The 12,147-nt window shown below is 42.3% G+C and overlaps 1 protein-coding gene across 4 annotated transcripts in view; it reads left to right on the top strand.

Moving 5' to 3' along the window:
• Window positions 1-12,147, top strand: part of LOC141165162 (proto-oncogene Mas-like) — a 203,859-nt gene that overhangs the window by 178,608 nt on the left and 13,104 nt on the right. For all 4 annotated transcript variants that reach the window (XM_073650801.1, XM_073650799.1, XM_073650800.1 and 1 more), the window contains one exon: window positions 9,214-9,272. The gene's annotated coding sequence lies outside the window, so the exon portion shown is untranslated. The remainder of the gene's footprint in view (window positions 1-9,213; window positions 9,273-12,147) is intronic.

Raw genomic sequence — 12,147 nt, 5'->3', positions numbered from 1 at the left:
TTCCTGGTGAATGCATTTGTCACGGTTGAAAGCAATGCAAAAGTGAAAAAAACGCATAAAAAACGCTATGTGTGAACATAGCCCAAGGTGTGGAGGAGCATTTTTGTTTTTGGTTATTTATTTTGCTTTATATACAAGTCATTACCCTGGAAAGGATGTTCCTTAACATATTTCCCAGGAAAATCCATTTTGGTTTAGTTTTGGTATGTTTTATTGTGAGTCCGGAAAATTGGCGTAATACCTCTGACAATGTTGTTGACAACAGTGACCTGGGAGTCAGAAATGCTTCCAGGGGTCTCTCCTCATGCTGTCCCCATGTCATTTGAGCACTGTTCCCATCGACTTGGGCAATTTTTAGGCCCCCTGCAGACTGCCGCGGGGAGCCACCTGAAAAATGCTCGAATTTCCCATAGACTTACATTGGACTCGTTGCTCAGGTCGAGCAACTAAATATTCCAATGTGCTCGACCCGAGCATCGAGCACCCGAGCATTTTAGTGCTCGCTCATCACTAATTACTATCTTGTCCTCCCTGTGTAGGAGAGTGAATCTGAGAAGAGCTCCTCACTCAGCAGCACAGCCTCAGGGGTGAGGTGGCCTCACTGTCACCTTCTCTGGCCTCACTGTCACATTGATCCTGGACTGCTGTTGGCCCTTACTTCCTCCTGGGTATGTAGGGTGGCCTGGCTTCATCCCCACAGAACAGTCAAGCCCCTCCCTCTGCACTCTGGTGAAGCATCTAATTGGTTAAGGCAAGTGCCTTTTGCAAGTCCCCTCTGAAATGTAAAGTGCTGCGGAATATGTTGGCGTTATAGAAATAAAAATTATTATTATTATTATTTATTATTAGGTGCCTCTCACATGTTACAACTCTGTTTTTTAACCAATAAGTGGTTGTTTCTTTTTTTGTGCAGCGAAAACGCTGATCACAGCCTGCAGTGTGTTACCAGTGTGTTATAAAATGCACAAAGGCCAGAAGAACAGTTTTAAATAAAGTTTTTACATTTAATAAATGGCACCCGCTACATGTTTAACCGCATAGGGGCCAAGATGATTACACATCCTCCTTCCCAGGGCCTGTGCACAAAGCAAAGGCAGTCTCTGGACATGTAAAGGGAAATATAGAGGTGGAGGCAGGAGCAGGCGGCCCATTGTGCATATTGAGGCAGCGCTGCACACCAGAAATCTTCCAGGTTGAGCAGATAGCCAGGCCTGATGACCAGGAAAACTCCATAGGTACACATAGTAATGGAATGTAAAGATTACTAAATACCTTAATAGTACACAGCAGGGTTACTTTGAAAACCAATTGTGGACAACAGCAAAGGGAGGCAATTAAAGGAGAAGGCAGCAGAGATCGGCGCTTTTGCCGGGACAGGTAACACATTTATTATGCAGTGATACTAGTGATAAAAATCCCGGAGGATCGAAACATCTAGTGCTAACCAATTGCTATAGTAAGACATCATTTTGACTGTCCTAACCTAGATATTGTGTTAATGCTTAGTAAAACTCAGATTCACGTCTGTTCATAAATGTGTTGTATTTTGGATTGTCCTAAAGACTGTTGTAGACTTGTGTAAAGACTTGCCACATTTTCTATATTAATAATCTGTTAAAGGAAATCTCAGAAGGTGTTTGCTATTTCTATATATTTATATCTCTGAGAGCAGCATAATATAGGTCAAGATTCCAGGGATGTGTCACTTACTAGGCTGTGTGTTTCAATACAATTAATATATTATCAGCAGGAGATTATCACTAGAGAACTAGGTCTCACATGCAGATGACATGAGTGCATAAGTGAATGGATATAGGGAATAAAGGAAAGTTCTGTGTCAAATATGACCCCAAGACAGTGATTGTGCTGCTTGGGAGTTATGGTAGAATCACCCAAGGAAATTGCAATATCAGGTTTAGGTAGGTTAGTAGAGAGAGGAAACACAAGAAGTTCAAGTTTTGGAGATATTCAGTTTCAGATAAAGGGAGGACATGATGTTAGAGACAGCAGATGAATAATTCCTGGTATTTTGTTTTAAGGTGGGGGTGATATAAGGAGACGTTGTGTATAGTTGGGTGTCATCAGCATATAGATCGTGCTAAAAAACATATCTGCTGATGGTTTATCCAGTAAGGGCAGTGTATAGGGAGAAGAGTAGGGAGCCTAGGACTGAATCTTGAAGAATCCTGACAGTAAGGGGAAGATGACAAGTATAGCTAGCAAATGATACACTGAAGGAGCAGCCAGAGAGGTAGAAGGAAAACCAAGAGAAAGCAGTTTCTTTGAGGTCGAGAGAGCAGAGCATAGTGAAGATGAGCTGGTGATCCACGGTGTTAAATGCAGCAGAGATTTCCAGAAGAGTCAGTGGAGGTAGTGATCATTACATTTAATAATTAATAGATCATTAGAGACTTTAATAAAGTCAGTTTCAGTAGAGTGTAATAACGGATTAGACAAGAGAGGACCAAGAGTTCCAGGAGTTTAGAGGTGAAGGGGAGATTAGCTACAGGTCTCTAGTTAGCAGTGTAGTTCTGCTAGAGAGATTTTATTTTAGTAAAGGGGTTATGACGGCATATTTGAATAAGGAGGGAAAGATTCCAGAAGAAAGAAAGAGGTTAAATATTTTAGTTATGTAGACAGTGACTGTTCAGGGGAAGGACTGAACAAGATGTGAGGGAATAGTGTAATTGGTGCAGGTTGTAGGATGAGAAGAAGCAAGGAGCCTGTTAACTTTTTCTTCTGTGATGGGTTCAAAGGTGGAAAACCAATTTGACTTGTGGGAGGAACGGAGATCCATGCTGTAAGGAGATTGGGTACAATGTCTTGATGGATATGGTCGATTTTTTTTCTTGGAAATAATTAGCCAGATCATCAGCGCCAAGGTTGGTAATGGGGGCCTGTAATTTAGGGCTCAGGAGGGAGTGGAAAATTTCAAAGGGTTGTTTTGGATTGTCGGATAGTGATGCAATGAGGCTGTTTGGCCAGATAGAGAGCAGAGTTATATACTTTGAGCATGAAATTATAATGTATTAAGTCTTCTACTAAAAGTAATTTTCTCCAGTAACACTCAACACACATGGAGACCCGCAGTCGTCTGTGCTGGGTTGTTCTGCGTATAGCAGGTGCTGCATCATCCAGGGCACTTTCAAATGTCTTATTATAATGTGACAATGTTAAGTCTGGACAGGAGAGGGTGAAGAAAAGATTTACAGTAGATTGTCCATAAGATTCTGAGTATTAATGGCACATAGATTTCTGTATGTGCGGAAAGAGGTGGTGTCCTGAGTTGGGCGACAGTACGAAGGTTGTGGTCAGAGAGCAGGAAAGAAGAGTTAGGGTATGTGCCCACGATCAGCGTTTTCAGCATTTTGGACGCAGCTCACCTGCGCTGCGTCCAAAACGCTGCATTGTACAGTAGAAGTAAAGTGGATGGGATTTATAGAAATTTGATGCCGTGTAAATTCACTGGCGGCGCAGGGTTTACGAGCCACAGCTAGTCAATTTTCCCAATAGAATAGTTTGAAGATTCTAACTGTGTGGACCTCAAAGGGAGGGAACATAAGCAAGAGTACTGGGGAAATAACCTGGATAGCACAATGTGATGAAAGGAGCAAACCAAAACTCCACCTTGTCTGTTCTAAAGTCTGAGGGTATGTGAAAATGTAGCCCACCATACCCAAGAGCAGCAGCGGCAGCGGTGTCCAACTGCTAGATCCAGGTTTCAGTGAGAGCCAAGAGGTTAAGGAAATCAGAAAGGAAGAAGTCATGGATGTAGGGGAGTTTCACTGAACTTGAGTTTCAGAGTGTGCAGTTAACAGAGACAGGACAAAGGCATGCAATGAATGTTAATGGAATTTGCAGGGTTTAAATATACAGAAGGAAGAGAATATACCGTATTTACTAATGGAAGAAGGGCCAGAGTTACATGTGAATGGTAAAAAAGCATAAAAAATGTTGCAAGAAAGCGTGTATTTATACAGCATTTTTCCTGCCAAGAGACACATTTTTGGTGTAGAAATGTCCGCTGCAAATTTTTAACATGTGCACATACCCACAGGGAACAAAATATAGTGAATACTATATGAATTGTGCAATAAAAAAATAAATTGCCGCCACATCCAAAAAGTAATGTTTTTTTTCTTAGAAATACACTTTTTTTTATTTATTAAAAAGGTTCTTCAGTCTTGGGACATAAGTCTGAAGGCACTTTATATGATTGCAGACTGCTGAATCGTGACAATGTGTGTTGTGCTCGCTGTCACGAATCCCAGTAGTGCTTGTGTGAGTGGGAAGTCACGTAACTGTATATCTGCAATTTGTATACTTGTTGAGACATGTGGACTAGATATATTCGGTTTCTCTCCATAGAAGTGAGTTGAGGGAAGGTAGATGAATCTTATCTGTGCATGACCACTAGTATACAGTGGCGTAACTAGAGACTGATTTGCCCGGATGCAAGATTTGAACCAGGACACCCCCATCATGAATAAATAAATATATTTATATATACATACATATATGCGCCCTCCATCCTGATATATATGCGCCCTCTATCCTGGTATATATCTCCCTCATCCTGGCCCCATCCTGGTGTATATATCGCCCATTCTGGCATATGTCCCTTATCCTGTGCCCCATCCTGGTATATATATATATATATATATATATATATATATATATATATATATATATATACAGTACAGACCAAAAGTTTGGACACACCTTCTCATTTAAAGATTTTTCTGTATTTTCATGACTATGAAAATTGTACATTCACACTGAAGGCATCAAAGCTATGAACTAACACATGTGGAATTACATACTTAATCAAAAAGTGTGAATCAACTGAAAATATGTCTTATATTCCAGGTTCTTCAAAGTAGCCACCTTTTGCTTTGATGACTGCTTTGCACACTCTTGGCATTCTCTTCATGAGCTTCAAGAGGTAGTCACCGGAAATGGTCTTCCAACAATCTTGAAGGAGTTCCCAGAGATGCTTAGCACTTGTTGGCCCTTTTGCCTTCACTCTGCGGCCCAGCTCACCCCAAACCATCTCGATTGGGTTCAGGTCTGGTGACTGTGGAGGCCAGGTCATCTGGCGTAGCACCCCATCACTCTCCTTCTTGGTCAAATAGCCCTTACACAGCCTGGAGGTGTGTTTGGGGTCATTGTCCTGTTGAAAAATAAATGATGGTCCAACTAAACGCAAACCGGATTGAAAAGCATGCCGCTGCAAGATGCTGTGGTAGCCATGTTGGTTCAGTATGCCTTCAATTTTGAATAAATCCCCAACAGTGTCACCAGCAAAGCACCCCCACACCGTCACACCTCCTCCTCCGTGGTTCACGATGGGAACCAGGCATGTAGAGTCCATCCGATCACCTTTTCTGCGTCGCACAAAGACAAGGTGGTTGGAACCAAAGATCTCAAATTTGGACTCATCAGACCAAAGCACAGATTTCCACTGGTCTAATGTCCATTCCTTGTGTTCTTTAGCCCAAAAAAAGTCTCTTCTGTGTGTTGCCTGTCCTTAGCAGTGGTTTCCTAGCAGCTATTTTACCATGAAGGCCTGCTGCACAAAATCTCCTCTTAACAGTTGTTGTAGAGATGTGTCTGCTGCTAGAACTCTGTGTGGCATTGACCTGGTCTCTAATCTGAGCTGCTGTTAACCTACGATTTCTAAGGCTGGTGACTCGGATAAACTTATATAGTATAATGCACCCCATAGTCATCCATAAAGTATAATGCACTCCCCATAGTTATCCAGAAAGTATAATACACTCCCCATAATCATCTATAAAGTATAATGCACAGCCCATAGTCATCCATGTAGTATAATCCATCCACAAAGTCATCCATATCGTTTAATGCACTCCATAGTCATCCATAACGTTTAATGCACTCCATAGTCATCCATAAATTATAATGCACCTCCATAATCACCCATAAAGTATAATGCACTTTCCGCATCTAATGCAATTCTGTTAAAAAAATCCGCACAACTCAAATCTGCAAACTCAGCCTAATCTCCAGAAAAATTGACATGTTGTGGATTTGAAACACGCACCGCAGGTCAATTTACACTGAGTAAAAAGAAAGCGCAGTGGCCATGAGATTTCTATAAATCACATTCACTGTAAGACGCTGCATTTTTGCGCAGGGTCAAAAACTCACAAAAAAATCATTGTGGGCACATAGCATTAATGTTTTATTTTTCCATTGAAATTGATGAGTTGTAGTTTTAAATGTTACCATATATTTTTTCATACAATGCACTAAAAAAACAGGAAAAAAATCCAAATAGGATGAAATGCTAAAAAAATGCAATACCGCCATGTTTTTTGGGTTTTGTTCTTACAATTTTCTTCATGTGGGCAATTGAGTATGAAATGGAATTTGGGTGTGGCTAGTGGTTTGGTTAACAGTTTTTATTAAGAAATAAAAAAAATACACATATTTGGTGTCGTTGCTTTCGTAAAAGTCTGATCTATCAAAATATAAAGTAAATTAATCCGATCAGTAAATGTCATAATGAGAAAAGAAATTTAAATGCAATACATGTGGGTTTTTGGCCACCACAACAGAAAAAAAATGCAATAAGAGGCGATCAGAACATCGCATACACCCCAAAATGATGTCAATAAAAACAATGGCTTCAAAAAACAAGCTCCATATCCCGAAAATTGATAATGTTATGTTACGACTCTCAGAAAGTGAAGACAAGCAAATTTTTTTTTTTTTGCAAATTTCTGAATTTTTTATCACAATTTAAATAAAACAAAAACTATGCATGTATGTGCTTAATCATGCTGACCTGGAGAATCATACAGCCAGGTAATTTTTATAGTAAAATGAACCACATGACAGACCCGGTAAACAGATACAAACCACAAGAGGCTTATTTATATTATAATAGGGGAGGACACTAGAGATGAGTGAATAGGGCAAATTCAAATTTGCCGGTTTGCAAGTATTTTCTCGAGAAATTCCATTAGTGGATTAGTTAATCCTTGTTACACTCTGGTAACTCTCCAGACCCCAAAGTATAACGTATAATGTAAAAAGTAAAAAACTTCTTATACTCGACTTATCACTCACCTCTTCGGCCCTCCCTGTCCACATTTCTTTTTTAGAACAATGCCTTTGAGCTTAACTACCAGCATAACATAAAAAAAAGCAATTACACATGGCTGAATGAACGTATTGAGACAAAATCAACATCTTATCAATTATGGATCATTTCTACATTTTAAATATTTAACTTTCCATTATGACGCACCCAGGGGATGGGGATGACTACTCGGCGCCCGGGCCTTGCTGTTAGTTTTGGGGGGATGTCGCGGTGGCCAGCTCCCGGGCCCGTACCCTGGGGTCACTCTTAAAAGCAAGGAATGGGGGAAAGGTGTATGGGAAAGGGGAAATTGTTCGTGACACCACCTGGAGCGGGGCCTTAGGGCAGCGTAGGAGAAGGGATGCAGGACAGAGGGGACCCAGCCGGGACAGAGGAAGGGTAGAAGACTAGGCACGCACACCGGAGTTCACTTCAGTACCTTTACTGGTGGTGTTTCAGGCACAATCCAGGGCACTGTAGGGTGAAGGGTGCATATCAGGACTCTCCCCAGTGAGCTGGTGTGGGGCCTCCTGTTTCTTGCCTTTTCCTGATAAGTTAATGACCTGCCTGGAGCTAGGCCTAACTTGGTCTCTGTCTTGCACCTGCTGACCTGGTGGTAGGGCCTTCTGTTGGAGATCTCACTCCCCGGTCTCTTGGGCCTCCGTGACTCCTGACCCTGGTATAACAGTCAGCTTTTGGTGTTCCTGGGACATATAGTTCGCCAGGTGTTCCGGTTGTTTCTGCTGGGTGTAGAGATCCCTGCAGACGCGGACCTGGCGTCCGGTAAATGGTCTTGGGGTGAGCTGGCTAAGCTCCTCTGCCCCCTATGTAGCTTGCTTACTCCACTTGCCTTCGGCCACGCTCGGAGCCCTCGCTAGGCTTCACACGGGCAGTAGGCCTCGCTACTCTTCACCGCTCTTTTGTTGTCAACACGCCCTAGGCTCACTAACTGAGCTCACTGAGTCTGTACTGACCTGACAACTTCTCTGGCTGCAGCAGACTGACTGCATACCCCAGGCTGTAGATTCCAGACTCCAGACTTCACTCTCTGTGGACTCCAGACTTTAGACTGCACTGCCTAGCTCCACCTTCCCTTTTTATACCCCTAACTGGCTCCCTCTGCTGGTCTGAGGTGGGAGGTGGAGGTGTGTGAATGCTATGAGGGCCTCTTGTGGAGGAATCCGTCCATGCACCCCTCTGGGATCTGTGGCACCAATGCGCAGCAGGGCGCCATAATTGCCCTCAACAATGCATGTACCATGTGTAGATTTCCCTACAAATCACAATGTCATGTATTTCCCTAATATACAGCTTTCCGCATCATATTTTTACAACTATTTAAAGGGGAAATCAAGATAAAATTACTTTTAGCTTGATGGGAATTTCTGAAATTTTGCAATACATTAAGGACTGGAGAACTGAGCAAGGAAACAACAGGGAACTGAAGAACAAAAGCTGCAAGGGATCAGCGAGGAAAAGTATGATTTGCTTTATTAAAAATAGTCTGAAACATGTAACCAATTATATTATCTGAAAAGCTCTCTTAAAGAGTGCCATAGTCCTAGCTTGAACATTTAAGTCCCTCTCCCAGTGCAGCAAGTGAAACCCCCCAGCACTGGAGGGTCCATCCACTTTTGCTTTGGGGTATACATAAACACTGTCCCCTTTTAACCCTATGCAGTCCAGAATTTTTGGGGTTTGTATATGAAAAATTAGCAAAAAAAACTTATCTCCAGTAATCAGAAGCATTTGGTTTTAGATGGTGTAGTTAAAGGTAACTGAACCCATTATGAAATTTAGGAAAGCATTATTTTTCTCCACAGGCCTACTTGGTACAAATACTTCTTTCCTCAATACATAAAATAATCTTGTAAAATCTATGTTTTATCTTGCCTTTCTTGTATATTACATTTATTTACAGAAGGCAAGCAATGAAGTATGACAAATATGAAAAGTACAGTATACTGAATGGGTCAAATTTGCCATATAACTTATTATTCTTAGTTGTATGGTTGTGGTACCAGCTGTATTGTTACTTGCATATAATTATTCCATGTGCTGATTTTCTAACTACAGTATATGTTTATTTTTTTGCTTTCCAGGAAAAGTTTCAGGAAGCTGAGCTACAAGAAATGAACATAACAATAAAACCTTTCCCATCGTAAGTAAGGTATAACAGATAGACAACAAGCTAACCAAGACTGAAATGTGTACCATCTGTGTGGCACATACCACAATAGAATGCAGAATAAAAATGAAAAAAAAGTTGCATCTCACTAAATTAGAAAAGTTAATTTATTTTAGTTCTTCAATACAAAAAGTGAAATTCATATATTATATAGAGTCATTACAGACAGAGTGATCTATTTCAAGTGTTTATTTCTGTTAATGTTGAGAATTATGGCTTACAGCCAATGAAAACACAAAAAGTCATTATGTCAGTAAATTAAAATAATTAACAAAAACACCTGCAAAGGCTTCCTAAGCGTTTAAAAAGGCCCCTTAGTCTGTTTCAGTAGGCTCCACAATCATGGGGAAGACTGCTGACTTAACAGATGCCAGAAGGCAGTCATTGACACACTCCACAGGGTCCCAGAGTTCCAATTTTCATTTGGAAATCAAGATCCCAGAGTCTGGAGGAAGAGTGGAGAGGAACACAATTCAAGCTGCTTGAGGTCTAGTGTGAAGTTTCCACAATCAGTGATGGTTTGGAGAGACATGTCATCTGCTGGTGTAAGTCCACTGTGTTTTAGCAAGACCAAAGTCAGCGCAGCCGTCTACCAGGAAATTTTAGAGCACTTTATGCTTCCCTCTGCCGACAAGCTTTTTGGAGATGGAAATTTCATTCTCCAGCAGGACTTCGCACCTGTTCACACTGCCAAAAGTACCAATGCCTGGTTTAAAAACAACAGTATCACTGTGCTTGATTGGCCAGCAAACTCGCCTGACCTTAGCCCCATAGAGAATCTATGGGCTATTGTCAAGAGGAAGATGAAAGACACCAGACCCACCAATGCAGACGAGCTGAAGGCTGCTATCAAAGCAACCTGGGCTTCCATAACACCTTAGCAGTGCCACAGGCTGATCGCCTCCATGCCACGCAGCATTGATGCAGTAATTGTTGCAAAAGGAGCCCCGACCAAGTATTGAGTGCATTTACTGAACATACATTTCAGTAAGCCAACATTTCGGATTTTATAAACATTTTTCAAGCTGTTGTTATAAAGTATTCTAATTTACTGAGATAATGACTTTTGTGTCTTCATTGGCTGTAGGCCATAATCACCACATTAACAGAAATAAACACTTGAAATAGATCACTCTGTTTGTAATGACTCTATATAATTTATGAGTTTCACTTTTTGTATTGAAGAACTGAAATAAATTAACTTTTTGATGATATTCTAGTTTAGTGAGATGCACCTGTAGATAGATATCCATAGATTCATAACTAGTGCCTTGCATGTGTAGCTTACTGCACTTGTATTAACCTAATAAATAAATAAATAAAAAAAATGATGTGGGGTACCCCCAATTTTGTTAAACAGCAAAGGTAAAGCAGACAGCTGAGAGCTGATATTATCAGGAAAGGTCCTTGGTTATTTGGCCCTTCCAGCCTAAAAATACCAGCCCACAGCTGCCCCAGAACTAGTGCATCACATGAAATGCTCCAATTCTGGTGTTTCGCCTTGGCTCTTACTGATGTCGTGGCGAATTGGCAATCGGGGTAATGGGGCTTTAGCTTGATGACAGATAAGTGTCCAAAAACACAGCTGACATCAAGCCCTGGTGCTAGTAATGCAGAGGCGTCTATCATACACCACTAGTGTTGAGCAAGCACTAAAATGCTCGGGTGCTCGAAGCTCGGGCCGAGCTCACCGTGATACTCGGGTGCTCGACTCGAGCAACGAGCCCAATGTTAGTCTATGGGAGACCAGAGCATTTTTGCGGCAGCACCCCCGGCAGTCTTTTAAAAGCCTAACAAGTGCCCAAAACGATAGTGACAGTGCTCAAATGATATGGGGGCAGCATGGGGATCGCCCTGGAAGCATTTCTGACCCCCAGGTCACTGCTGTCAACAACGTGGTCAGAGGTATTAAGCCACTTTTAAGGGCTCACAATAAAACGTTCAAAAATGAAACTGAAACTGCTTTCCTGTGAAATATGTTAAGGAAGTTCCATTCCAGGGTAAAGACTTGTGTATAAGGTAAAATAAATAACCCCCCAAAAAAATACTCCTCCACACCTTGGGATATGTTCACAAGTAGCATTTTTTATGCGTTTTTGCACTTTTGTGTTGCTTTCAACCGTGACAAATGCATTCACCGGGAAATGTCATTTTAACATTTTGCAACCTTATCTGGCCATATGCTGTGTGACACATGCATACAGTGCTGAAAAGACATGGGAATAGCATGGGGAAGACCCCTGGAAGCTTCTCTGACACCCAGGTCACTGCCTAAAAGTGTGCCCATCAGAAGTCATCCTTGCCGCATCAGAAGATGCAGACTTGCAACTATCCCCGTGCAAGTCCTTCTCCCAGAGCAGTGTTCAATTGTACCTCCCCCATTCCTTGCAATGCAAGCGCAAGTATGCAGCCTGCCACCCACCCACCCCCAGGCTGCAATACCATACTGCTTGCTTGCACTTTAAATTGGGCCTTTTAGGCATGTGGAGATGGAATCTGGCCACCACGTCATGGCTGCGTTGGCGTCCTGGTATCCATACTCAGTCCCCAGCCGCCCAGCAGCTGGGTGTCCACACTTGGTCCCCAGCCGCCAGGGGGCAGCTGGGTGTCCATACTCGGTCCCCAGCCGCCAGGCGGCCGGGTGTCCACACACGGTCCCCAGCCGCCTGGGGGCAGCCAGGTGTCCATAAACGGTCCCCAGCCGCCCCTATTTCTCCTGTCAACTTCCCCCCACACACTTTTCTTAGCCCAGCCTGCTTTAGGGCAGCATTGGACGAGCCCACCAGAGAACCAGACTCCTCCGGTGGGCCCTGGCTTCTCCATCATGGGAGTTGAGAGTGCCAAGGTG

This window comes from Phyllobates terribilis, unplaced genomic scaffold (genome assembly GCF_046119375.1).
Source record: "Phyllobates terribilis strain yellow unplaced genomic scaffold, ASM4611937v1 Scaffold_11__3_contigs__length_659146591, whole genome shotgun sequence".
Taxonomy (NCBI): domain Eukaryota; kingdom Metazoa; phylum Chordata; class Amphibia; order Anura; family Dendrobatidae; genus Phyllobates; species Phyllobates terribilis.
Note: the sequence above shows the minus strand (reverse complement) of the source record. Positions and strands in the feature narration are given on the sequence as shown.